This window comes from Pseudophryne corroboree, unplaced genomic scaffold (genome assembly GCF_028390025.1).
Source record: "Pseudophryne corroboree isolate aPseCor3 unplaced genomic scaffold, aPseCor3.hap2 scaffold_279, whole genome shotgun sequence".
NCBI lineage: Eukaryota > Metazoa > Chordata > Amphibia > Anura > Myobatrachidae > Pseudophryne > Pseudophryne corroboree.
Window position 1 is genome coordinate 148,277 of NW_026969452.1, and position 22,816 is coordinate 171,092.

General features: G+C 41.1%; 7 non-coding genes and 2 pseudogenes across 7 annotated transcripts; 8 read left to right on the forward strand and 1 right to left on the reverse strand.

The window, feature by feature from the left end:
- Positions 1 to 13,256: 13,256 nt before the first annotated feature.
- LOC135014174 (U1 spliceosomal RNA) lies at positions 13,257 to 13,435 on the reverse strand (annotated as a pseudogene).
- A 3,773-nt stretch (positions 13,436 to 17,208) lies between these two features.
- On the forward strand, positions 17,209 to 17,372 carry LOC135014202 (U1 spliceosomal RNA). Its single transcript, XR_010212753.1, has one exon. It is a non-coding gene; the product is annotated as a U1 spliceosomal RNA (small nuclear RNA).
- Positions 17,373 to 17,524: 152 nt separating this feature from the next.
- Positions 17,525 to 17,687, forward strand: LOC135014103 (U1 spliceosomal RNA). Its single transcript, XR_010212675.1, has one exon. It is a non-coding gene; the product is annotated as a U1 spliceosomal RNA (small nuclear RNA).
- A 671-nt stretch (positions 17,688 to 18,358) lies between these two features.
- LOC135013983 (U1 spliceosomal RNA) lies at positions 18,359 to 18,521 on the forward strand. Its single transcript, XR_010212568.1, has one exon. It is a non-coding gene; the product is annotated as a U1 spliceosomal RNA (small nuclear RNA).
- Positions 18,522 to 18,574: 53 nt separating this feature from the next.
- On the forward strand, positions 18,575 to 18,738 carry LOC135014169 (U1 spliceosomal RNA). Its single transcript, XR_010212726.1, has one exon. It is a non-coding gene; the product is annotated as a U1 spliceosomal RNA (small nuclear RNA).
- Positions 18,739 to 21,162: 2,424 nt separating this feature from the next.
- LOC135013913 (U1 spliceosomal RNA) lies at positions 21,163 to 21,326 on the forward strand. The gene has a single exon (XR_010212501.1). It is a non-coding gene; the product is annotated as a U1 spliceosomal RNA (small nuclear RNA).
- Positions 21,327 to 21,478: 152 nt separating this feature from the next.
- On the forward strand, positions 21,479 to 21,614 carry LOC135014137 (U1 spliceosomal RNA; annotated as a pseudogene).
- A 698-nt stretch (positions 21,615 to 22,312) lies between these two features.
- On the forward strand, positions 22,313 to 22,476 carry LOC135013954 (U1 spliceosomal RNA). Its single transcript, XR_010212541.1, has one exon. It is a non-coding gene; the product is annotated as a U1 spliceosomal RNA (small nuclear RNA).
- Positions 22,477 to 22,628: 152 nt separating this feature from the next.
- On the forward strand, positions 22,629 to 22,791 carry LOC135014021 (U1 spliceosomal RNA). The gene has a single exon (XR_010212600.1). It is a non-coding gene; the product is annotated as a U1 spliceosomal RNA (small nuclear RNA).
- The last annotated feature ends 25 nt before the right edge of the window (positions 22,792 to 22,816 follow it).

Sequence of the window (22,816 nt, forward strand, 5' to 3'; positions counted from 1 at the left end):
GGTGATATTTAAGTAGACAAGTCAAAATTGCAAACCCCCTCTTATGGTGTAGGGTACCTGGCCTTCTCTGATGTAATCAGAGTTAGATTTGATTAAGTGATTTTATAAAAAAACAGCTAGGAAGCACAATTTAGCAGTGGGTTGCAGAGAAAAAGAAAAATGCTGGCAGAAAAATCCAATTGAGTGATTAAACAGCTCTTCATTTTCTGATTTTATGTTTATGCTAACAAATTTGCTCTCTGAAAAGTGTCCACAAAGCCAAGTCTCTGATTAACACCTTTGTAGGAATGGTTTTTCACCTATTACTGAATTAAAAATGCTTAATTGGAAAGGCATCAAAGATGCATCCTCATTTCAATGTCTACTGAAATAATACAGGTTGACACCAGGAAACGTCACTGCATCCTTGCTGCTTCCTCATGGGGAAGTCTGTTTAATGTGAAAACAAGGTGATATCTAATTAGCACACAGGTAAGGAATTAAGAAAATCTTTATTTAAGGGTGAAGATGTTTCTCACAAAATCGTTGCCCCAATGCATCATTGAAATCCAAGCTGGAAAGATGATTTTAATATATCACTTGAACATTTTGTATTGCTCTTCTGGTGACAATGTAGTTTGTTTTTGTCAATTACCATTTTAATAATCGGGTAAAGAAAATTAAGTGGATTTTTTAAAGAAAACAATACTGTCAATATACTATTAAAACAAATTAAAATGGTAAAAGTTATTGTACTTTAAGTAAAAATAAAAGAGCAAAAATATCAATCCCAGTTTTGGATTACTTTAATGAACAAAAAAAATGCATATAGCAGAGGATAGTTTCAATCTGCCTACCTCTGGGTTATGGACCCAGCATGCTTCCATTACAGTACTCTGCTGCACATGTAAGTGCAAGAGATCCTGAAGCACTCACTCATTATGGGAAAGTACCAATGTGTTTCTTCATTGGTTGATGGAAGAAACATCTTACAAAAACTCTCCAGATTATTGACTATTTAAAGTTTTTATAGGAAACGTTCTAGATGAATGCTTATTAGCCTTTGTCAGTATGTACTTTTGCAAAGTGTCGCTGAGGTGCAATCAGTTAGTGTGTACGGCTATTAACCAAAAGGTTGGTGGTTCAATCCCACCCAGGGATGTAATTGACCTTGTTATCAGATTTTGGTGATCTTTAAGTAGTCAAGTCAAAATTTCGAAAACCCCTGTTATGGTGTAGGGTACCTGGCCTTCTCTGATGTAATCAGAGTTAGATTTGATTCAGTGATTTTATAAAAACAGCTAGGAAGCACAATTTAGCAGTGGGTTGCAGAGAAAAAGAAATATGCTGGCAAAAAAAATCCAATTGAGTGATTAAATAGCTCTTCATTTTCTGGCTTTATTTTTATGCTAACAAAGTTGTTCTCTGAAAAGTGTCCACAAAGCCAAGTATCTGATTAACATCTTTGTAGGGATGGTTTTTCACCTATTACTAAATTAAACTTGCTTCATTGGAAAGGCAGCAAGATGCATCCTCATTTCAATATCTACTGAAATAATACAGGTTGACACCAGGAAACATTAACGCCACTGCATCCTTGCTGCTTTCTCATGTGGAAGTCTGTTTAATGTGAAAACAAGGTGATATCTAATTAGCACACAGGTAAGGAATTAAGAAAATCTTTATTTAAGGGTGAAGATGTTTCTCACAAAATTGTTGCCCCAATGCATCATTGAAATTCAAGCTGGAAAGATGATTTTAATATATCACTTGTACATTTTGTATTGCTCTTCTGGTGACAATGTAGTTTGTTTTTGTCAATTACCATTTTAATAATAGGGTAAAGAAAATTAAGTGGATTTTTGAAAGAAAACAATACTGTCAATATACTATTAAAACAAATTAAAATGGTAAAAGTTATTGTACTTTAAGTAAAAATAAAAGCTAAAATATCAATCCCAGTTTTGGATTACTTTAATGAACAAAAAAAATGCATATAGCAAAGGATAGTTTCAATCTGCCTACCTCTGGGTTATGGGCCCAGCATGCTTCCATTGCAGTACTCTGCTGCACATGTAAGTGCAAGAGATCCTGAAGCACTCACTCATCATGCGAAAGTACCAATGTGTTTCTTCATTGGTTGCTGGAAGAAACATCTTACAAAAACTATCCAGATTATTAACTTTTTAAAGTTTTTCTAGGAAACGTTCTAGATGAATGCTTATTAGTCTTTGTCAGTATGTACTTTTTGCAAAGTGTCTCTGTGGCGCAATCGGTTAGTGTGTTCAGCTATTAATCAAAAGGTTGGTGGTTCAATCCCACCCAGGGACGTAATTGACCTTGTGATCAGATTTTGGTGATATTTAAGTAGACAAGTCAAAATTGCAAACCCCCTCTTATGGTGTAGGGTACCTGGCCTTCTCTGATGTAATCAGAGTTAGATTTGATTACGTGATTTTATAAAAAAACAGCTAGGAAGCACAATTTAGCAGTGGGTTGGAGAGAAAAAGAAAAATGCTGGCAGAAAAATCCAATTGAGTGATTAAACAGCTCTTCATTTTCTGGCTTTATTTTTATGATAACAAATTTGTTCTCTGAAAAGTGTCCACAAAGCCAAGTATCTGATTAACATCTTTGTAGGGATGGTTTTTCACCTATTACTAAATTAAACTTGCTTCATTGGAAAGGCAGCAAGATGCATCCTCATTTCAATATCTACGGAAATAATACAGGTTGACACCAGGAAACATTAACGCCACTGCATCTTTGCTTTTTTCTCATGTGGAAGTCTGTTTAATGTGAAAACAAGGTGATATCTAATTAGCACACAGGTAAGGAATTAAGAAAATCTTTATTTAAGGGTGAAAATGTTTCTCACAAAATCGTTGCCCCAATGCATCATTGAAATCCAAGCTGGAAAGATGATTTTAATATATCATTTGTACATTTTGTATTGCTCTTCTGGTGACAATATAGTTTGTTTTTGTCAATTAACATTTTAATAATCGGGTAAAGAAAATTAATTGGATTTTTGAAAGAAAACAATACTGTCAATATACTATTAAAACAAATTAAAATGGTAAAAGTTATTGTACTTTAAGTAAAAATAAAAGAGCAAAAATATCAATCCCAGTTTTGGATTACTTTAATTAACAAAAAAAAATGCATATAGCAGAGGATAGTTTCAATCTGCCTACCTCTGGGTTATGGGCCCAGCATGCTTCCATTACAGTACTCTGCTGCACATGTAAGTGCAAGAGATCCTGAAGCACTCACTCATCATGGGAAAGTACCAATGTGTTTCTTCATTTGTTGATGGAAGAAACATCTTACAAAAACTCTCCACATTATTGACTTTTTAAAATGTTTCTAGGAATCGTTCTAGATGAATGCTTATTAGCCTTTGTCAGTATGTACTTTTGCAAAGTGTTGCTGTGGCGCAATCAGTTACTGTGTAAAGCTATTAACCAAAAGGTTGGTGGTTCAATCCCACCCAGGGACGTAATTGACCTTGTTATCAGATTTTGGTGATCTTTATGTAGACAAGTCAAAATTTCAAACCCCCTCTTATGGTGTAGGGTACCTGGCCTTCTCTGATGTAATCACAGTTAGATTTGATTCAGTGATTTTATAAAAACAGCTAGGAAGCACAATTTAGCAGTGGGTTGCAGAGAAAAAGAAATATGCTGGCCAAAAAATCCAATTGAGTGATTAAACAGCTCTTCATTTTCTGGCTTTATTTTTATGCTAACAAATTTGTTCTCTGAAAAGTGTCCACAAAGCCAAGTTTCTGATTAACACCTTTGTAGGGATGGTTTTTAACCTATTACTAAATTAAACTTGCTTCATTAGAAAAAAAGCAAGATGCATCCTCATTTCAATATCTACTGAAATATTACAGGTTGACACCAGGAAACATTAACGCCACTGCATCCTTGCTGCTTTCTCATGTGGAAGTCTGTTTAATGTGAAAACAAGGTGATATCTAATTAGCACACAGGTAAGGAATTAAGAAAATCTTTATTTAAGGGTGAAGATGTTTCTCACAAAATCGTTGCCCCAATGCATCATTGAAATTCAAGCTGGAAAGATGATTTTAATATATCACTTGTACATTTTGTATTGCTCTTCTGGTGACAATGTAGTTTGTTTTTGTCAATTACCATTTTAATAATCGGGTAAATAAAATTAAGTGGATTTTTGAAAGAAAACAATACTGTCAATATACTATTAAAACAAATTAAAATAATAAAAGTTATTGTACTTTAAGTAAAAATAAAAGAGCAAAATATCAATCCCAGTTTTGGATTACTTTAATTAACAAAAAAAAATGCATATAGCAGAGGATAGTTTCAATCTGCCTACCTCTGGGTTATGGGCCCAGCATGCTTCCATTGCAGTACTCTGCTGCACGTGTAAGTGCAAGAGATCCTGAAGCACTCACTCATCATGGGAAAGTACCAATGTGTTTCTTCATTGGTTGATGGAAGAAACATCTTACAAAAACTCTCCAGATTATTGACTTTTTAAAGTTTTTCTAGGAAACGTTCTAGATGAATGCTTATTAGCCTTTGTCAGTATATACTTTTGCAATGTGTCTCTGTGGCACAATCAGTTAGCATGTTCGGTTATTAACCAAAAGGTTGGTGGTTCAATCCTACCCAGGGACGTAATTTACCTTGTTATCAGATTTTGGTGATCTTTAAGTAGACAAGTCAAAATTTCAAACCCCCTCTTATGGTGTAGGGTACCTGGCCTTCTCTGATGTAATCAGAGTTAGATTTGATTAAGTGATTTTATAAAAGAACAGCTAGGAAGCACAACTTAGCAGTGGGTTGCAGAGAAAAAGAAATATGCTTGCAGAAAAATCCAATTGAGTGATTAAACAGCTCTTCATTTTCTGGCTTTATTTTTATGCTAACAAATTTGTTCTCTGAAAAGTGTCCACAAAGCCAAGTATCTGATTAACATCTTTGTAGGGATGGTTTTTCACCTATTACTAAATTAAACTTGCTTCATTGGAAAGGCAGCAAGATGCATCCTCATTTCAATATCTACGGAAATAATACAGGTTGACACCAGGAAACATTAACGCCACTGCATCTTTGCTTTTTTCTCATGTGGAAGTCTGTTTAATGTGAAAACAAGGTGATATCTAATTAGCACACAGGTAAGGAATTAAGAAAATCTTTATTTAAGGGTGAAAATGTTTCTCACAAAATCGTTGCCCCAATGCATCATTGAAATTCAAGCTGGAAAGATGATTTTAATATATCACTTGTACATTTTGTATTGCTCTTCTGGTGACAATGTAGTTTGTTTTTGTCAATTACCATTTTAATAATCGGGTAAAGAAAATTAATTGGATTTTTGAAAGAAAACAATACTGTCAATATACTATTAAAACAAATTAAAATGGTAAAAGTTATTGTACTTTAAGTAAAAATAAAAGAGCAAAAATATCAATCCCAGTTTTGGATTACTTTAATTAACAAAAAAAAATGCATATAGCAGAGGATAGTTTCAATCTGCCTACCTCTGGGTTATGGACCCAGCATGCTTCCATTACAGTACTCTGCTGCACATGTAAGTGCAAGAGGTCCTGAAGCACTCACTTATCATGGGAAAGTACCAATGTGTTTCTTCATTGGTTGATGGAAGAAACATCTTACAAAAACTCTCCACATTATTGACTTTTTAAAATGTTTCTAGGAAACGTTCTAGACGAATGCTTATTAGCCTTTGTCAGTATGTACTTTTGCAAAGTGTCGCTGTGGCGCAATCAGTTAGTGTGTATGGTTATTAACCAAAAGGTTGGTGGTTCAATCCCACCCAGGGACGTAATTGACCTTGTTATCAGATTTTGGTGATCTTTAAGTAGACAAGTCAAAATTTCAAACCCCCTGTTATGGTGTAGGGTACCTGGCCTTCTCTGATGTAATCAGAGTTAGATTTGATTCAGTGATTTTATAAAAACAGCTAGGAAGCACAATTTAGCAGTGGGTTGCAGAGAAAAAGAAATATGCTGGCAAAAAAATCCAATTGAGTGATTAAACAGCTCTTCATTTTCTGGCTTTATTTTTATGCTAACAAATTTGTTCTCTGAAAAGTGTCCACAAAGCCAAGTCTCTGATTAACACCTTTGTAGGGATGGTTTTTCACCTATTACTAAATTAAACTTGCTTCATTGGAAAGGCAGCAAGATGCATCCTCATTTCAATGTCTACTGAAATAATACAGGTTGACACCAGGAAACATTAACGCCACTGCATCCTTGCTGCTTTCGCATGTGGAAGTCTGTTTAATGTGAAAACAAGGTGATATCTAATTAGCACACAGGTAAGGAATTAAGAAAATCTTTATTTAAGGGTGAAGGTGTTTCTCACAAAATCGTTGCCCCAATGCATCATTGAAATTCAAGCTGGAAAGATGATTTTAATATATCACTTGTACATTTTGTATTGCTCTTCTGGTGACAATGTAGTTTGTTTTTGTCAATTACCATTTTAATAATAGGGTAAAGAAAATTAAGTGGATTTTCGAAAGAAAACAATACTGTCAATATACTATTAAAACAAATTAAAATGGTAAAAGTTATTGTACTTTAAGTAAAAATAAAAGAGCAAAAATATCAATCCCAGTTTTGGATTACTTTAATTAACAAAAAAAAATGCATATAGCAGAGGATAGTTTCAATCTGCCTACCTCTGGGTTATGGGCCCAGCATTTTTCCATTGCACTACTCTGCTGCACATGTAAGTGCAAGAGATCCTGAAGCACTCACTCATCATGGGAAAGTACCAATGTGTTTCTTCGTTGGTTGATGGAAGAAACATCTTACAAAAACTCTCCAGACTATTGACTTTTTAAAGTTTTTCTAGGAAACGTTCTAGATGAATGCTTATTAGCCTTTGTCAGTATGTATGTTTGTAAAGTGTCTCTGTGGCGCAATCTGTTAGTGTGTTTGGTTATTAATCAAAGGGTTGGTGGTTCAATCCCACCCAGGGATGTAATTGACCTTGTTATCAGATTTTGGTGATCTTTAAGTAGACAAGTCAAAATTTCAAACCCCCTTCTTATGGTGTAGGGTACCTGGCCTACTCTGATGTAATCAGAGTTAGATTTGAATCAGTGATTTTATAAAAAAAACAGCTAGGAAGCACAATTTAGCAGTGGGTTGCAGAGAAAAAGATATATGCTGGCAGAAAAATCCAATTGAGTGATTAAACAGCTCTTCATTTTCTGGCTTTATTTTTATGCTAACGAATTTGTTCTCTGAAAAGTGTCCACAAAGCCAAGTATCTGATTAACATATTTGTAGGGATGGTTTTTCACCTATTACTAAATTAAACTTGCTTCATTGGAAAGGCAGCAAGATGCATCCTCATTTCAATATCTACTGAAATAATACAGGTTGACACCAGGAAACATTAACGCCACTGCATCCTTGCTGCTTTCTCATGTGGAAGTCTGATTTAATGTGAAAACAAGGTGATATCTAATTAGCACACAGGTAAGGAATTAAGAAAATCTTTATTTAAGGGTGAAGATGTTTCTCACAAAATCGTTGCCCCAATGCATCATTGAAATTCAAGCTGGAAAGATGATTTTAATATATCACTTGTACATTTTGTATTGCTCTTCTGGTGACAATGTAGTTTGTTTTTGTCAATTACCATTTTAATAATCGGGTAAAGAAAATTAATTGGATTTTTGAAAGAAAACAATACTGTCAATATACTATTAAAACAAATTAAAATGGTAAAAGTTATTGTACTTTAAGTAAAAATAAAAGCTAAAATATCAATCCCAGTTTTGGATTACTTTAATGAACAAAAAAAAAATGCATATAGCAAAGGATAGTTTCAATCTGCCTACCTCTGGGTTATGGGCCCAGCATGCTTCCATTGCAGTACTCTGCTGCACATGTAAGTGCAAGAGATCCTGAAGCACTCACTCATCATGCGAAAGTAACAATGTGTTTCTTCATTGGTTGCTGGAAGAAACATCTTACAAAAACTCTCCAGATTATTGACTTTTTAAAGTTTTTCTAGGAAACGTTCTAGATGAATGCTTATTAGTCTTTGTCAGTATGTACTTTTCGCAAAGTGTCTCTGTGGCGCAATCGGTTAGTGTGTTCAGCTATTAATCAAAAGGTTGGTGGTTCAATCCCATCGAGGGATGTAATTGACCTTGTGATCAGATTTTGGTAATATTTAAGTAGACAAGTCAAAATTGCAAACCCCCTCTTATGGTGTAGGGTACCTGGCCTTCTCTGATGTAATCAGAGTTAGATTTGATTAAGTGATTTTATAAAAAAACAGCTAGGAAGCACAATTTAGCAGTGGGTTGCAGAGAAAAAGAAAAATGCTGGCAGAAAAATCCAATTGAGTGATTAAACAGCTCTTCATTTTCTGGCTTTATTTTTATGATAACAAATTTGTTCTCTGAAAAGTGTCCACAAAGCCAAGTATCTGATTAACATCTTTGTAGGGATGGTTTTTCACCTATTACTAAATTAAACTTGCTTCATTGGAAAGGCAGCAAGATGCATCCTCATTTCAATATCTACGGAAATAATACAGGTTGACACCAGGAAACATTAACGCCACTGCATCTTTGCTGTTTTCTCATGTGGAAGTCTGTTTAATGTGAAAACAAGGTGATATCTAATTAGCACACAGGTAAGGAATTAAGAACATCTTTATTTAAGGGTGAAGATGTTTCTCACAAAATCGTTGCCCCAATGCATCATTGAAATTCAAGCTGGAAAGATGATTTTAATATATCACTTGTACATTTTGTATTGCTCTTCTGGTGACAATGTAGTTTGTTTTTGTCAATTACCATTTTAATAATCGGGTAAAGAAAATTAATAGGATTTTTGAAAGAAAACAATACTATTAAAACAAATTAAAATGGTAAAAGTTATTGTACTTTAAGTAAAAATAAAAGAGCAAAAATATCAATCCCAGTTTTGGATTACTTTAATTAACAAAAAAAATGCATATAGCAGAGGATAGTTTCAATCTGCCTACCTCTGGGTTATGGACCCAGCATGCTTCCATTACAGTACTCTGCTGCACATGTAAGTGCAAGAGATCCTGAAGCACTCACTCATCATGGGAAAGTACCAATGTGTTTCTTCATTGGTTGATGGAAGAAACATCTTACAAAAACTCTCCACATTATTGACTTTTTAAAATGTTTCTAGGAATCATTCTAGATGAATGCTTATTAGCCTTTGTCAGTAAGTACTTTCGCAAAGTGTCGCTGTGGCGCAATCAGTTAGTGTGTAAGGCTATTAACCAAAAGGTTGGTGGTTCAATCCCACCCAGGGACTTAATTGACCTTGTTATCAGATTTTGGTGATTTTTAAGTAGACAAGTCAAAATTTCAAACCCACTGTTATGGTGTAGGGTACCTGGCCTTCTCTGATGTTTAGATTTGATTCAGTGATTTTATAAAAACAGCTAGGAAGCACAATTTAGCAGTGGGTTGCAGAGAAAAAGAAATATGCTGGCAGAAAAATCCAATTGAGTGATTAAACAGCTCTTCATTTTCTGGCTTTATTTTTATACTAACAAATTTGTTCTCTGAAAAGTGTCCACAAAGCCAAGTCTCTGATTAACACCTTTGTAGGGATGGTTTTTCACCTATTACTAAATTAAACTTGCTTCATTGGAAAGGCAGCAAGATGCATCCTCATTTCAATGTCTACTGAAATAATACAGGTTGACACCAGGAAACATTAACGCCACTGCATCCTTGCTGCTTTCGCATGTGGAAGTCTGTTTAATGTGAAAACAAGGTGATATCTAATTAGCACACAGGTAAGGAATTAAGAAAATCTTTATTTAAGGGTGAAGATGTTTCTCACAAAATCGTTGCCCCAATGCATCATTGAAATTCAAGCTGGAAAGATGATTTTAATATATCACTTGTACATTTTGTATTGCTCTTCTGGTGACAATGTAGTTTGTTTTTGTCAATTACCATTTTAATAATCGGGTAAAGAAAATTAATTGGATTTTTGAAAGAAAACAATACTGTCAATATACTATTAAAACAAATTAAAATGGTAAAAGTTATTGTACTTTAAGTAAAAATAAAAGAGCAAAAATATCAATCCCAGTTTTGGATTACTTTAATTAACAAAAAAAAATGCATATAGCAGAGGATAGTTTCAATCTGCCTACCTCTGGGTTATGGACCCAGCATGCTTCCATTACAGTACTCTGCTGCACATGTAAGTGCAAGAGATCCTGAAGCACTCACTCATCATGGGAAAGTACCAATGTGTTTCTTCATTGGTTGATGGAAGAAACATCTTACAAAAACTCTCCACATTATTGACTTTTTAAAATGTTTCTAGGAATCGTTCTAGATGAATGCTTATTAGCCTTTGTCAGTATGTTCTTTCGCAAAGTGTCGTTGTGGCGCAATCGGTTAGTGTGTAAGGCTATTAACCAAAAGGTTGGTGGTTCAATCCCACCCAGGGACTTAATTGACCTTGTTATCAGATTTTGGTGATCTTTAAGTAGACAAGTCAAAATTTCAAACCCCCTGTTATGGTGTAGGGTACCTGGCCTTCTCTGATGTAATCAGAGTTAGATTTGATTCAGTGATTTTATAAAAACAGCTAGGAAGCACAATTTGGCAGTGGGTTGCAGAGAAAAAGAAATATGCTGGCAGAAAAATCCAATTGAGTGATTAAACAGCTCTTCATTTTCTGGCTTTATTTTTATGCTAACTAATTTGTTCTCTGAAAAGTGTCCACAAAGCCAAGTATCTGATTAACATATTTGTAGGGATGGTTTTTCACCTATTACTAAATTAAACTTGCTTCATTGGAAAGGCAGCAAGATGCATCCTCATTTCAATATCTACTGAAATAATACAGGTTGACACCAGGAAACATTAACGCCACTGCATCCTTGCTGCTTTCTCATGTGGAAGTCTGTTTAATGTGAAAACAAGGTGATATCTAATTAGCACACAGGTAAGGAATTAAGAAAATCTTTATTTAAGGGTGAAGATGTTTCTCACAAAATCGTTGCCCCAATGCATCATTGAAATTCAAGCTGGAAAGATGATTTTAATATATCACTTGTACATTTTGTATTGCTCTTATGGTGACAATGTAGTTTGTTTTTGTCAATTACCATTTTAATAATAGGGTAAAGAAAATTAAGTGGATTTTTGAAAGAAAACAATACTGTCAATATACTATTAAAACAAATTAAAATGGTAAAAGTTATTGTACTTTAAGTAAAAATAAAAGCTAAAATATCAATCCCAGTTTTGGATTACTTTAATGAACAAAAAAAAAATTCATATAGCAAAGGATAGTTTCAATCTGCCTACCTCTGGGTTATGGGCCCAGCATGCTTCCATTGCAGTACTCTGCTGCACATGTAAGTGCAAGAGATCCTGAAGCACTCACTCATCATGCGAAAGTACTAATGTGTTTCTTCATTGGTTGCTGGAAGAAACATCTTACAAAAACTCTCCAGATTATTGACTTTTTAAAGTTTTTCTAGGAAACGTTCTAGATGAATGCTTATTAGTCTTTGTCAGTATGTGCTTTTTGCAAAGTGTCTCTGTGGCGCAATCGGTTAGTGTGTTCAGCTATTTATCAAAAGGTTGGTGGTTCAATCCCACCCAGGGATGTAATTGACCTTGTGATCAGATTTTGGTGATATTTAAGTAGACAAGTCAAATTTGCAAACCCCCTCTTATGGTATAGGGTACCTGGCCTTCTCTGATGTAATCAGAGTTAGATTTGATTAAGTGATTTTATAAAAAAACAGCTAGGAAGCACAATTTAGCTGTGGGTTGCAGAGAAAAAGAAAAATGCTGGCAGAAAAATCCAATTGAGTGATTAAACAGCTCTTCATTTTCTGGCTTTATTTTTATGATTACAAATTTGTTCTCTGAAAAGTGTCCACAAAGCCAAGTATCTGATTAACATCTTTGTAGGGATGGTTTTTCACCTATTACTAAATAAACTTGCTTCATTGGAAAGGCAGCAAGATGCATCCTCATTTCAATATCTACGGAAATAATACAGGTTGACACCAGGAAACATTAACGCCACTGCATCTTTGCTGTTTTCTCATGTGGAAGTCTGTTTAATGTGAAAACAAGGTGATATCTAATTAGCACACAGGTAAGGAATTAAGAAAATCTTTATTTAAGGGTGAAGATGTTTCTCACAAAATCGTTGCCCCAATGCATCATTGAAATTCAAGCTGGAAAGATGATTTTAATATATCACTTGTACATTTTGTATTGCTCTTCTGGTGACAATGTAGTTTGTTTTTGTCAATTACCATTTTAATAATCGGGTAAAGAAAATTAATTGGATTTTTGAAAGAAAACAATACTGTCAATATACTATTAAAACAAATTAAAATGGTAAAAGTTATTGTACTTTAAGTAAAAATAAAAGAGCAAAAATATCAATCCCAGTTTTGGATTACTTTAATTAACAAAAAAAAAATGCATATAGCAGAGGATAGTTTCAATCTGCCTACCTCTGGGTTATGGACCCAGCATGCTTCCATTACAGTACTCTGCTGCACATGTAAGTGCAAAAGATCCTGAAGCACTCACTCATCATGGGAAAGTACCAATGTGTTTCTTCATTGGTTGATGGAAGAAACATCTTACAAAAACTCTCCACATTATTGACTTTTTAAAATGTTTCTAGGAATCGTTCTAGATGAATGCTTATTAGCCTTTGTCAGTATGTACTTTTGCAAAGTGTCGCTGTGGCGCAATCAGTTAGTGTGTAAGGCTATTAACCAAAAGGTTGGTTGTTCAATCCCACCCAGGGACTTAATTGACCTTGTTATCAGATTTTGGTGATCTTTAAGTAGACAAGTCAAAATTTCAAACCCCCTGTTATGGTGTAGGGTACCTGGCCTTCTCTGATGTAATCAGAGTTAGATTTGATTCAGTGATTTTATAAAAACAGCTAGGAAGCACAATTTAGCAGTGGGTTGCAGAGAAAAAGAAATATGCTGGCAGAAAAATCCAATTGAGTGATTAAACAGCTCTTCATTTTCTGGCTTTATTTTTATGCTAACAAATTTGTGCTCTGAAAAGTGTCCACAAAGCCAAGTATCTGATTAACACCTTTGTAGGGATGGTTTTTCACCTATTATTAAATTAAACTTGCTTCATTGGAAAGGCAGCAAGTGATGTCATCCAAGCAGTGGGTCAAAGTTGGCTTCAAACCTCGTCTGCTTATGAAAAGAGAAAAGGGGTATGCAGGGCATGGCGGCCTTTTGCGGTGCTTGGATGACCCCTAGTTCGCATTAAATAATGCAGTCGAGTTTCCCACATTTGGGGAAATCACAGGGGTCAGCATACCCAGAATGCAATGAATGAACCGCACCCTGGGAGAACAGTCTTCATGACCATGGTATCTCCTATGCAAAATAAGTATGATTTGGGATAGGGCTGGGGAGGGCCGCTGCTCAGGCACATCTCTGTCAAGTAAAGGAGATTCAACTGAGGCAGCACAAGGGAACTCTCATCTGGGGACAACAACTGCAGGGAGAACACATATTTTCAGATGAACATGGGAGGGCAGAAGGCTGCCTAATACTGAAGCACCCCCAAACAACAAACCAAATGCAACAACTAGTGCAAGCATTCCTGGGGGAAGGCCTGCTGCAGATGGATTTGCATATGGCGATGTCATCCAAGCAGTGGGTCAAAGTTGGCTTCAACCCTCGTCTGCATATGAAAAGAGAAAAGGGGCGTGCAGGGCATGGCGGCCTTTTGCGGCACTTGGATGACCCCTAGTTCGCATTAAACACCTCCACCCTCCGTCGGTGTGGGGCTCATGTTGGCTATGCCCCAGCCCCTGAAGGATTCAAGCTGATTTCTTGCAGCAGCTGGGCACTGTAACAGCTCCAGAGCTGCTCTGTAAGGCAAGTAAAAGGGTGTGGGCCCTGCAGCACTACCTGTAGTTCGCATTGTGCGAGACCCCTAGTTCGCATTAAACACCCCCACCCTCCTTCGGTGTGGGGCTCATGTTGGCCATGCCCCAGCCCCTGAAGTATTCACGCTGATTTCTTGCAGCAGCTGGGCACTGTAACAGCTCAAGAGCTGCTCTGTAAGGCAAGTAAAAGGGTGTGGGCCCTGCAGCACTACCTGTAGTTTGCATTGTGCATTGGAAGGCACAAAGTAAGCAGACGGGAGGAGAAGTCAGGATAGTGCACAAGGGTATAGACGGGAGGGGCTCAAGAAAAAAGAAGTGGAAACAGACAGCAAACTAGGCTTCCAATGCACAATTCAAACTACAGGTAGTGCTGCAGGGCCCACACCCTTTTACTTGCCTTACAGAGCAGCTCTGGAGCTGTTTAATCACTCAATTGGATTTTTCTGCCAGCATAATTTTTCTCTTACGTCCTAGAGGATGCTGGGGACTCCGTAAGGACCATGGGGGATAGACGGGCTCCGCAGGAGACATGGGCACTTTAAGAAAGACTTTAGATCTGGGTGTGCACTGGCTCCTCCCTCTATGCCCCTCCTCCAGACCTCAGTTTACTACTGTGCCCAGAGGAGACTGGGTGCTTTTCAGGGAGCTCTCCTGAGTTTCCTGACAGAAAGTATATTTGTTAGATTTTTTTATTTTCAGGGAGCCTGCTGGCAACAGACTCCCTGCATCGAGGGGCGGAGGGGAGAGATGCACACCTACTTCTGTGAGTTGATAGGCTCTGCTTCTTAGGCTACTGTACAGCATTAGCTCCAGAGGGATCGGTACGCAGGTCTCACCCTCGCCGTCCGTCCCAGAGCCGCGCCGCCGTCCCCCTCGCAGAGCCGGAAGATAGAAGCCGGGTGAGTATGAGAAGAAAAGAAGACTTCAGAGGCGGCGGAAGACTTCATGATCTTCACTGAGGTAACGCACAGCAGTAAAGCTGTGCTCCATTGCTCCAATACACCTCACACACGGCAGTCAGTGTAAGGGTGAAGGGCGCAGGGGGGACGCCCTGGGCAGCAATATAGACCTCTCTTTGGCAAAATAAATATATATGCAGCTAGGCACTGTATATATATATAAGAGCCCCCGCCATTTTTTTACTATATTTGAGCGGGACAGAAGCCCGTCGCTGAGGGGGTGGGGCTTCTCCCTCAGCACTCACCAGCGCCATTTTCTCCACAGCACCGCTGAGGGGAAGCTCCACGGACTCTCCCCTGCTTATACCACGGTAGAAAGAGGGTCTTAAAGAAGAGGGGGGCACATAATTAGGCGCATATATATATGGAAATACAGCGCTACTGGGTAAACATAAAATTATTGTGTTTTTTTCCTGGGTCATATAGCGCTGGGGTGTGTGCTGGCATACTCTCTCTCTCTCTGTCTCTCCAAAGGGCCTTGTTGGGGAACTGTCCTCAGATAAGAGGATTCCCTGAGTGTATGGTGTGTCGGTACACGTGTGTCGACATGTCTGAGGTAGAAGGCTCTCCTAGAGAGGAGCAGGAGCAAATTAATGTGGTGTCTCCATCGACAACGCCGACACCTGACTGGATGGATATGTGGAATGTTTTAAGTGCTAATGTAAACTTATTACACAAGAGATTAGACAAAGCTAAAGCTAGGGAACAGTCAGGGAGTCAACCCATGCCTGTCCCTATGTCGCAGGGACCTTCGGGGTCTCAAAAGCGCCCACTATCCCAAATAGTTGACACAGATATCGACACAGATTCTGACTCCAGTGTCGACTACGATGATGCAAAGTTACAGCCAAAATTGGCTAAATGTATTCGATATATGATTATTGCAATAAAAGATGTTTTGCACATCACAGAGTCCCCTGTCCCTGACACGAGGGTACACATGTATAAGGGAAAGAAACCTGAGATAACCTTTCCCCCCTCACATGAGTTGAACGGATTATGTGAAAAAGCTTGGGAATCTCCAGACAAAAAGCTGCAGATTCCCAAAAGGATTCTTATGGCGTATCCTTTCCCGCCAATGGACAGGATACGGTGGGAATCCTCCCCTAGGGTGGATAAAGCATTGACACGCTTATCCAAAAAGGTAGCGCTGCCATCCCAGGATACGGCTACCATCAGGGACCCTGCTGACCGCAAGCAGGAGGTTACCCTAAAGTCCATTTACACACATTCTGGTACCTTACTCAGACCGGCAATTGCGTCGGCCGGGGTTGTAGCGCGGTGGCAGCATGGACAGATACCTTATCAGCAGAGATTGAGACCCTAGATAAGGATGCTATGTTATTGACCATTGGGCATATAAAAGATGCTGTCCTATATATGAGAGATGCTCAAAGTGACATTAGTCTACTGGGTTCTAGAATAAACGCTATGTCGATTTCTGCTAGACGAGTCCTATGGACCCGGCAATGGACAGGTGATGCCGACTCAAAAAGGCATATGGAGGTTTTACCTTACAGGGGTGAGGAATTGTTTGGGGAAGGTCTCTCGGACCTAGTCTCCACAGCTACAGCTGGTAAATCAAATTTTTTGCCTTATATTCCCTCACAGCCTAAGAAAGCACCACATTATCAAATGCAGTCCTTTCGATCACAGAGAAACAAGAAAGTACGAGGTGCGTCCTTTCTTGCCAGAGGTAAGGGCAGAGGGAAGAAGCTGCACAACACAGCTAGTTCCCAGGAACAGAAGTCCTCTCCGGCCTCTACAAAATCCACCGCATGACGCTGGGGCTCCGCTAAAGGAGTCCGCCCAGTTGGGGGCACGTCTTCGAGTTTTCAGCCACATCTGGGTTCATTCGCAGGTGGATCCCTAGGCAATAGAAATTGTTTCTCAGGGTTACAAGCTGAAATTCGAAGAGGTGCCTCCTCGCCGGTTTTTCAAATCGGCCCTACCATCTTCTCCCCAGGAAAGGGAGATAGTGTTAAATGCAATTCACAAATTGTATCTTCAACATATGCAGATGAGGGTTCCAGCCAACTTTGGCCCACTGCTTGGATGACATCACCGTATGCAAATCCGTCTTCTGCAGACCTTCTCCCAGGAATGCTTGTACTAGTTGTTGCATTTGGTTTGTTGTTTGGGCGTGCTTCAGTATTAGGCAGCCTTCTGCCCTCCCATGTTCATCTGAAAATATGTGTTCTCCCGGCAGTTGTTGTCCCCAGATGAGAGTTCCCTTGTGCTGCCTCAGTTGAATCTCCTTTACTTGACAGAGATGTGCCTGAGCAGCGGCCCTCCCCAGCCCTATCTCAAATCATACTTATTTTGCATAGGAGATACCATGGTCATAAAGATTGTTCTCCCAGGGTGAGGTTCATTCATTGCATTCTGGGTATGCTGACCCCTGTGATTTCCCCAAATGTGGGAAACTCAACTGCATTATTTGTGGTAGTGGGGGACTGTGTTTGTGTTTTCCTCTGGTCAGCTCTGGTAAAAGTCAGATTTCTTTGTCTCAGATCTTCCTCTAGCCTTGTTCTTCTTTCGAGAGTTCCATTGTGCTGCCTCAGTTTGATCTCCTTCACTTGACAGGGGGGTACCCGAGCAGCGACCCTCCCCAGCTCTAGCCCAACTCCTACATACCTGCCAGGTGAGATACTATGATCATGAAGGTGCTTCTCCCAGGGCAAGGCTCACCCATTGCACTCTGGGTGTGCTGCTCCTGCGATTTCCCCAAATGTGGGAAACTTGACTGCATAATTTGTGTTTCCCCTGGTCGGCTCTCGTATAATTCAGATCTCTTTGTCTCAGGTCTCTCTCCAGCCTAGTTTGCTGTCTGTTTCCACTTCTGTTTTCTTGAGCCGCTCCCTTCTATGCCCTTGCGCACTATCCTGACTTCTCCCGTCTGCTTACTTTGTGCCTTCCAACGCACAATGCGAACTACAGGTAGTGCTGCAGGGCCCACACCCTTTTACTTGCCGTACAGAGCAGCTCTGGAGCTGTTACAGTGCCCAGCTGCTGCAAGAAATCAGCTTGAATGCTTCAGGGGCTGGGGCATAGCCAACATGAGCCCCACACCGAAGGAGGGTGGAGGTATTTAATGCGAACTAGGGGTCATCCAAGCACCGCAAAAGGCCGCCATGCCCTGCATAACCCTTTTCTCTTTTCATATGCAGATGAGGGTTCCAGCCAACTTTGGCCCACTGCTTGGATGACATCACCGTATGCAAATCCGTCTTCTGCAGACCTTCTCCCAGGAATGCTTTTACTAGTTGTTACATTTGGTTTGTTGTTTGGGGGTGCTTCAGTATTAGGCAGCCTTCTGCCCTCCCATGTTCATCTGAAAATATGTGTTCTCCCTGCAGTTGTTGTCCCCAGATGAGAGTTCCCTTGTGCTGCCTCAGTTGAATCTCCTTTACTTGACAGAGATGTGCCTGAGCAGCGGCCCTCCCCAGCCCTATCCCAAATCATACTTATTTTGCATAGGAGTTTCCATGGTCATGAAGATTGTTCTCCCAGGGTGAGGTTCATTCATTGCATTCTGGGTATGCTGACCCCTGTGATTTCCCCAAATGTGGGAAACTCGACTGCATTAATTGTGGTAGTGGGGGACTGTGTTTGTGGATCTCCTTCACTTGACAGGGGGGTGCCCGAGCAGCGACCCTCCCCAGCTCAAGCCCAACTCCTACTTACCTGCCAAGTGAGATACTATGATCAGGAAGGTGCTTCTACCAGGGCAAGGCTCACCCATTGCACTCTGGGTGTGCTGCTCCTACGATTTCCCCAAATGTGGGACACTTGACTGCATAATTTGTGTTTCCTCTGGTCGGCTACTCGTATAATTCAGATCTCTTTGTCTCAGGTCTCTCTCCAGCCTAGTTTGCTGTCTGTTTCCACTTCTCTTTTCTTGAGCCCCTGCCTTCTATGCCCTTGTGCACTCTCCTGACTTCTCCTGTCTGCTTACTTTGTGCCTTCCAACGCACAATGCAAACTACAGGTAGTGCTGCAGGGCCAACACCCTTTTACTTGCCTTACAGAGCAGCTCTGGAGCTGTTACAGTGCCCAGCTGCTGCAAGAAATCAGCTTGAATGCTTCAGGGGCTGGGGCATAGCCAACATGAGCAGCAAGATGCAGCACTGGACTACTAGTAATGTACTGTTGTATGCTGAGCACCACAATGCAGCACAAGACAATGAGCAGTGATACTGAGCACTGATGAGGATACTACTGAGAACTGACACTGAGCAGGAGAGACACACTACTAGTATTACTGAGCAGCAATAAGTAACCACTGATACTGGGCACTGATATTGAGATTTCCACTGAGAGAACATAGCCACGTCCTCTCCGCTCTCTCTTCAATGCACGAGTAAAAATGGCGGCAACGCGCAGCTCTTTATATGGAATCCGAATCTCGCGAGAATCCGACAGCGGGATGATGACATTTTCCCTTGTTCAGGTTTTCCGAGTCAGGCGGGAACAACCGAGCCTGCCACGGACCAGTGTAAACCACGTGGAGTTCGTCGGGAATTCGGTTCTCGGAGAACCGAACCCGCTCCTCTATATATACTATATTACTATGTTACTGTAGTATACAGAACACCACAATGCAATGAGCAGTGATAGTGAGCACTGATGAGGATACTAGAACTGACACTGAGCAGCAAGATGCAGCACTGGACTATTAGTAATGTACTGTAGTATGCTGAGCACCACAATGCAGCACAAGACAATGAGCAGTGATACTGAGCACTGATGAGGATACTACTGAGAACTGACACTGAGCAGGAGAGACACACTACTAGTATTACTGAGCAGCAATAAGTAACCACTGATACTGAGCACTGATATTGAGATTTCCACTGAGAGAACATAGCCACGTCCTCTCCGCTCTCTCTTCAATGCACGAGTAAAAATGGCAGCAACGCGCAGCTCTTTATATGGAATCCGAATCTCGCAAGAATCCGACAGCGGGATGATGACATTTTCCCTTGTTCAGGTTTTCCGAGTCAGGCGGGAACAACCGAGCCTGCCTCGGACCAGTGTAAACCACGTGGAGTTCGTGGGGAATTCGGTTCTCGGAGAACCGAACCCGCTCCTCTCTACCTTATACCCATCAATTTTTTTATTTTCAATCTAAGCCCCTGCAGTTTTCTGTAAGCATCTGCTTCGCTATGATGATCAACAAGTCACAAGGGCAAACACTCAGGGCTTGAGGCGTAGATCTTAGGACCAGCTGCTACAAGCATGGCAGAGGTGTCACTATCACTGGTGACACCCAGAAAGGTGGCGAGGGAGATTGTAATGCAGTGCGCGCAGATAAACAGCGCAATGGTAAAAAGGAGGCATGGTTTCATAGGTAGGGGCGTGGCCTGGTGGCCTGAATCTACATTTTGTTGCTCCGGGTGTCCCGGGGGTTGGGGGCTGCACCCGGGTACTAGTGTGTGAGCTGTGCTGGCTCCTGCACAGTGACAGGGCATGGCCACCCAGCATGACGCCTCCCTTCTTGACCATGCTGTAATTGCAGTCGCACTGCAGTTCAGCGTGATCATAAAAAATGGTGTAGGCTCCTGCTGGTGCAGGCTGTAGAGAAAAGCTGCTGTGACCACGCCCCCTGTGTCTCCTCCGTTGCAGACCCCATTTTGAAGCCTTGCCCCCGGACTAAGAGAAAAGTATGCCCTTGCGCACTATCCTGACTTCTCCTCCCGTCTGCTTAATTTGTGCCTTCCAACGCACAATGCGAACAACAGGTGGTGCTGCAGGGCCCACACCCTTTTACTTGCCTTACAGAACAGCTCTGGAGCTGTTACAGTGCCCAGCTGCTGCAAGAAATCAGCTTGAATGCTTCAGGGGATGGGGCATGGCCAACATGAGCCCCACACCAAAGGAGGGTGGGGGTGTTTAATGCGAACTAGGGGTCATCCAAGCACTGCAAAAGGCTGCCATGCCCTGCATGCCCCTTTTCTCTTTTCATATGCAGATGAGGGTTCCAGTCAACTTTGGCCCACTGCTTGGATAACATCACCGTATGCAAATCCGTCTGCTGCAGACCTTCCCCCAGGAGTGCTTGTACTAGTTGTTGCATATGGTTTGATATTTGATGGTGCTTCAGTATTAGGCAGCCTTCCGCCCTCCCATGTTCATCTGAAAAGATGTGGTCTCCCTGCAGTTGTTGTCCCCAGATGAGAGTTCCCTTGTGCTGCCTCAGTTGAATCTCCTTTACTTGACAGAGATGTGCCTGAGCAGCGGCCCTCACCAGCCCTATCCCAAATCCTACTTATTTTGCATAGGAGATACCATGGTCATGAAGATTGTTCTCCCAGGGTGAGGTTCATTCATTGCATTCTGGGTATGCTGACCCCTGTGATTTTCCCAAATGTGGGAAACTCGACTGCATTATTTGTGGTAGTGGGGGACTGTGTTTGTGCTTTCCTCTGGTCAGCTCTGGTAAAAGTCAGATTTCTTTGTCTCAGATCTTCCTCTAGCCTTGTTCTTCTTTCGAGAGTTCCCTGGTGCTGCCTCAGTTGGATCTCCTTCACTTCACAGGGGGGAACCCGAGCAGCGACCCTCCCCAGCTCTAGCCCAACTCCTACTTACCTGCCAGGTGAGATACTATGATCATGAAGGTGCTTCTCCCAGGGCAAGGCTCAACCATTGCACTCTGGGTGTGCTGCTCCTGCGATTTCCCCAAATGTGGGAAACTTGACTGCATAATTTGTGTTTCCCCTCGTCGGCTCTCGTATAATTCAGATCTCTTTGTCTCAGGTCTCTCTCCAGCCTAGTTTGCTGTCTGTTTCCACTTCTCTTTTCTTGAGCCGCTCCCTTCTATGCCCTTGCGCACTATCCTGACTTCTCCCGTCTGCTTACTTCGTGCCTTCCAACGCACAATGCGAACTACAGGTAGTGCTGCAGGGCCCACACCCTTTTACTTGCCTTACAGAGTAGCTCTGGAGCAGTTACAGTGCCCAGCTGCTGCAAGAAATCAGCTTGAATGCTTCAGGGGCTGGGGCATAGCCAACATGAGCCCCACACCGAAGGAGGGTGGAGGTGTGTAATGCGAACTAGGGGTCATCCAAGCGCTGCAAAAGGCCGCCATGCCCTGCACGCCCCTTTTCTCTTTTCATATGCAGACGAGGGTTGAAGCCAACTTTAACCCACTGCTTGGATGACATCACCATATGCAAATCCATCTGCTGCAGGCCTTCCCCCAGGAATGCTTGCACTAGTTGTTGCATTTGGTTTGCTGTTTGGGGGTGCTTCAGCATTAGGCAGCCTTCTGCCCTCACATGTTCATCTGAAAATATGTGTTCTCCCTGCAGTTGTTGTCCCCAGATGAGAGTTCCCTTGTGCTGCCTCAGTTGAATCTCCTTTACTTGACAGAGATGTGCCTGAGCAGCGGCCCTCCCCAGCCCTATCCCAAATCATACTTATTTTGCATAGGCGATACCATGGTCATGAAGATTTTTCTCCCAGGGTGAGGTTCATGCATTGCATTCTGGGTATGCTGACCCCTGTGATTTCCCCAAATGTGGGAAACTCGACTGCATTATTTGTGGTAGTGGGGGACTGTGTTTGTGCTTTCCTCTGGTCAGCTCTGGAAAAAGTCAGATTTCTTTGTCTCAGATCTTCCTCTAGCCTTGTTCTTCTTTCGAGAGTTCCCTTGTGCTGCCTCAGTTGGATCTCTTTCACTTGACAGGGGGGTGCCCGAACAGCGACCCTCCCCAGCTCTAGCCCAACTCCTACTTACCTGCCAGGTGAGATACTATGATCATGAAGGTGCTTCTCCCAGGGCAAGGCTCACCCATTGCACTCTGGGTGTGCTGCCCCTGCGATTTCCCCAAATGTGGGAAACTTGACTGCATAATTTGTGTTTCCCCTGGTCGGCTCTCGTATAATTCAGATCTCTTTGTCTCAGGTCTCTCTCCAG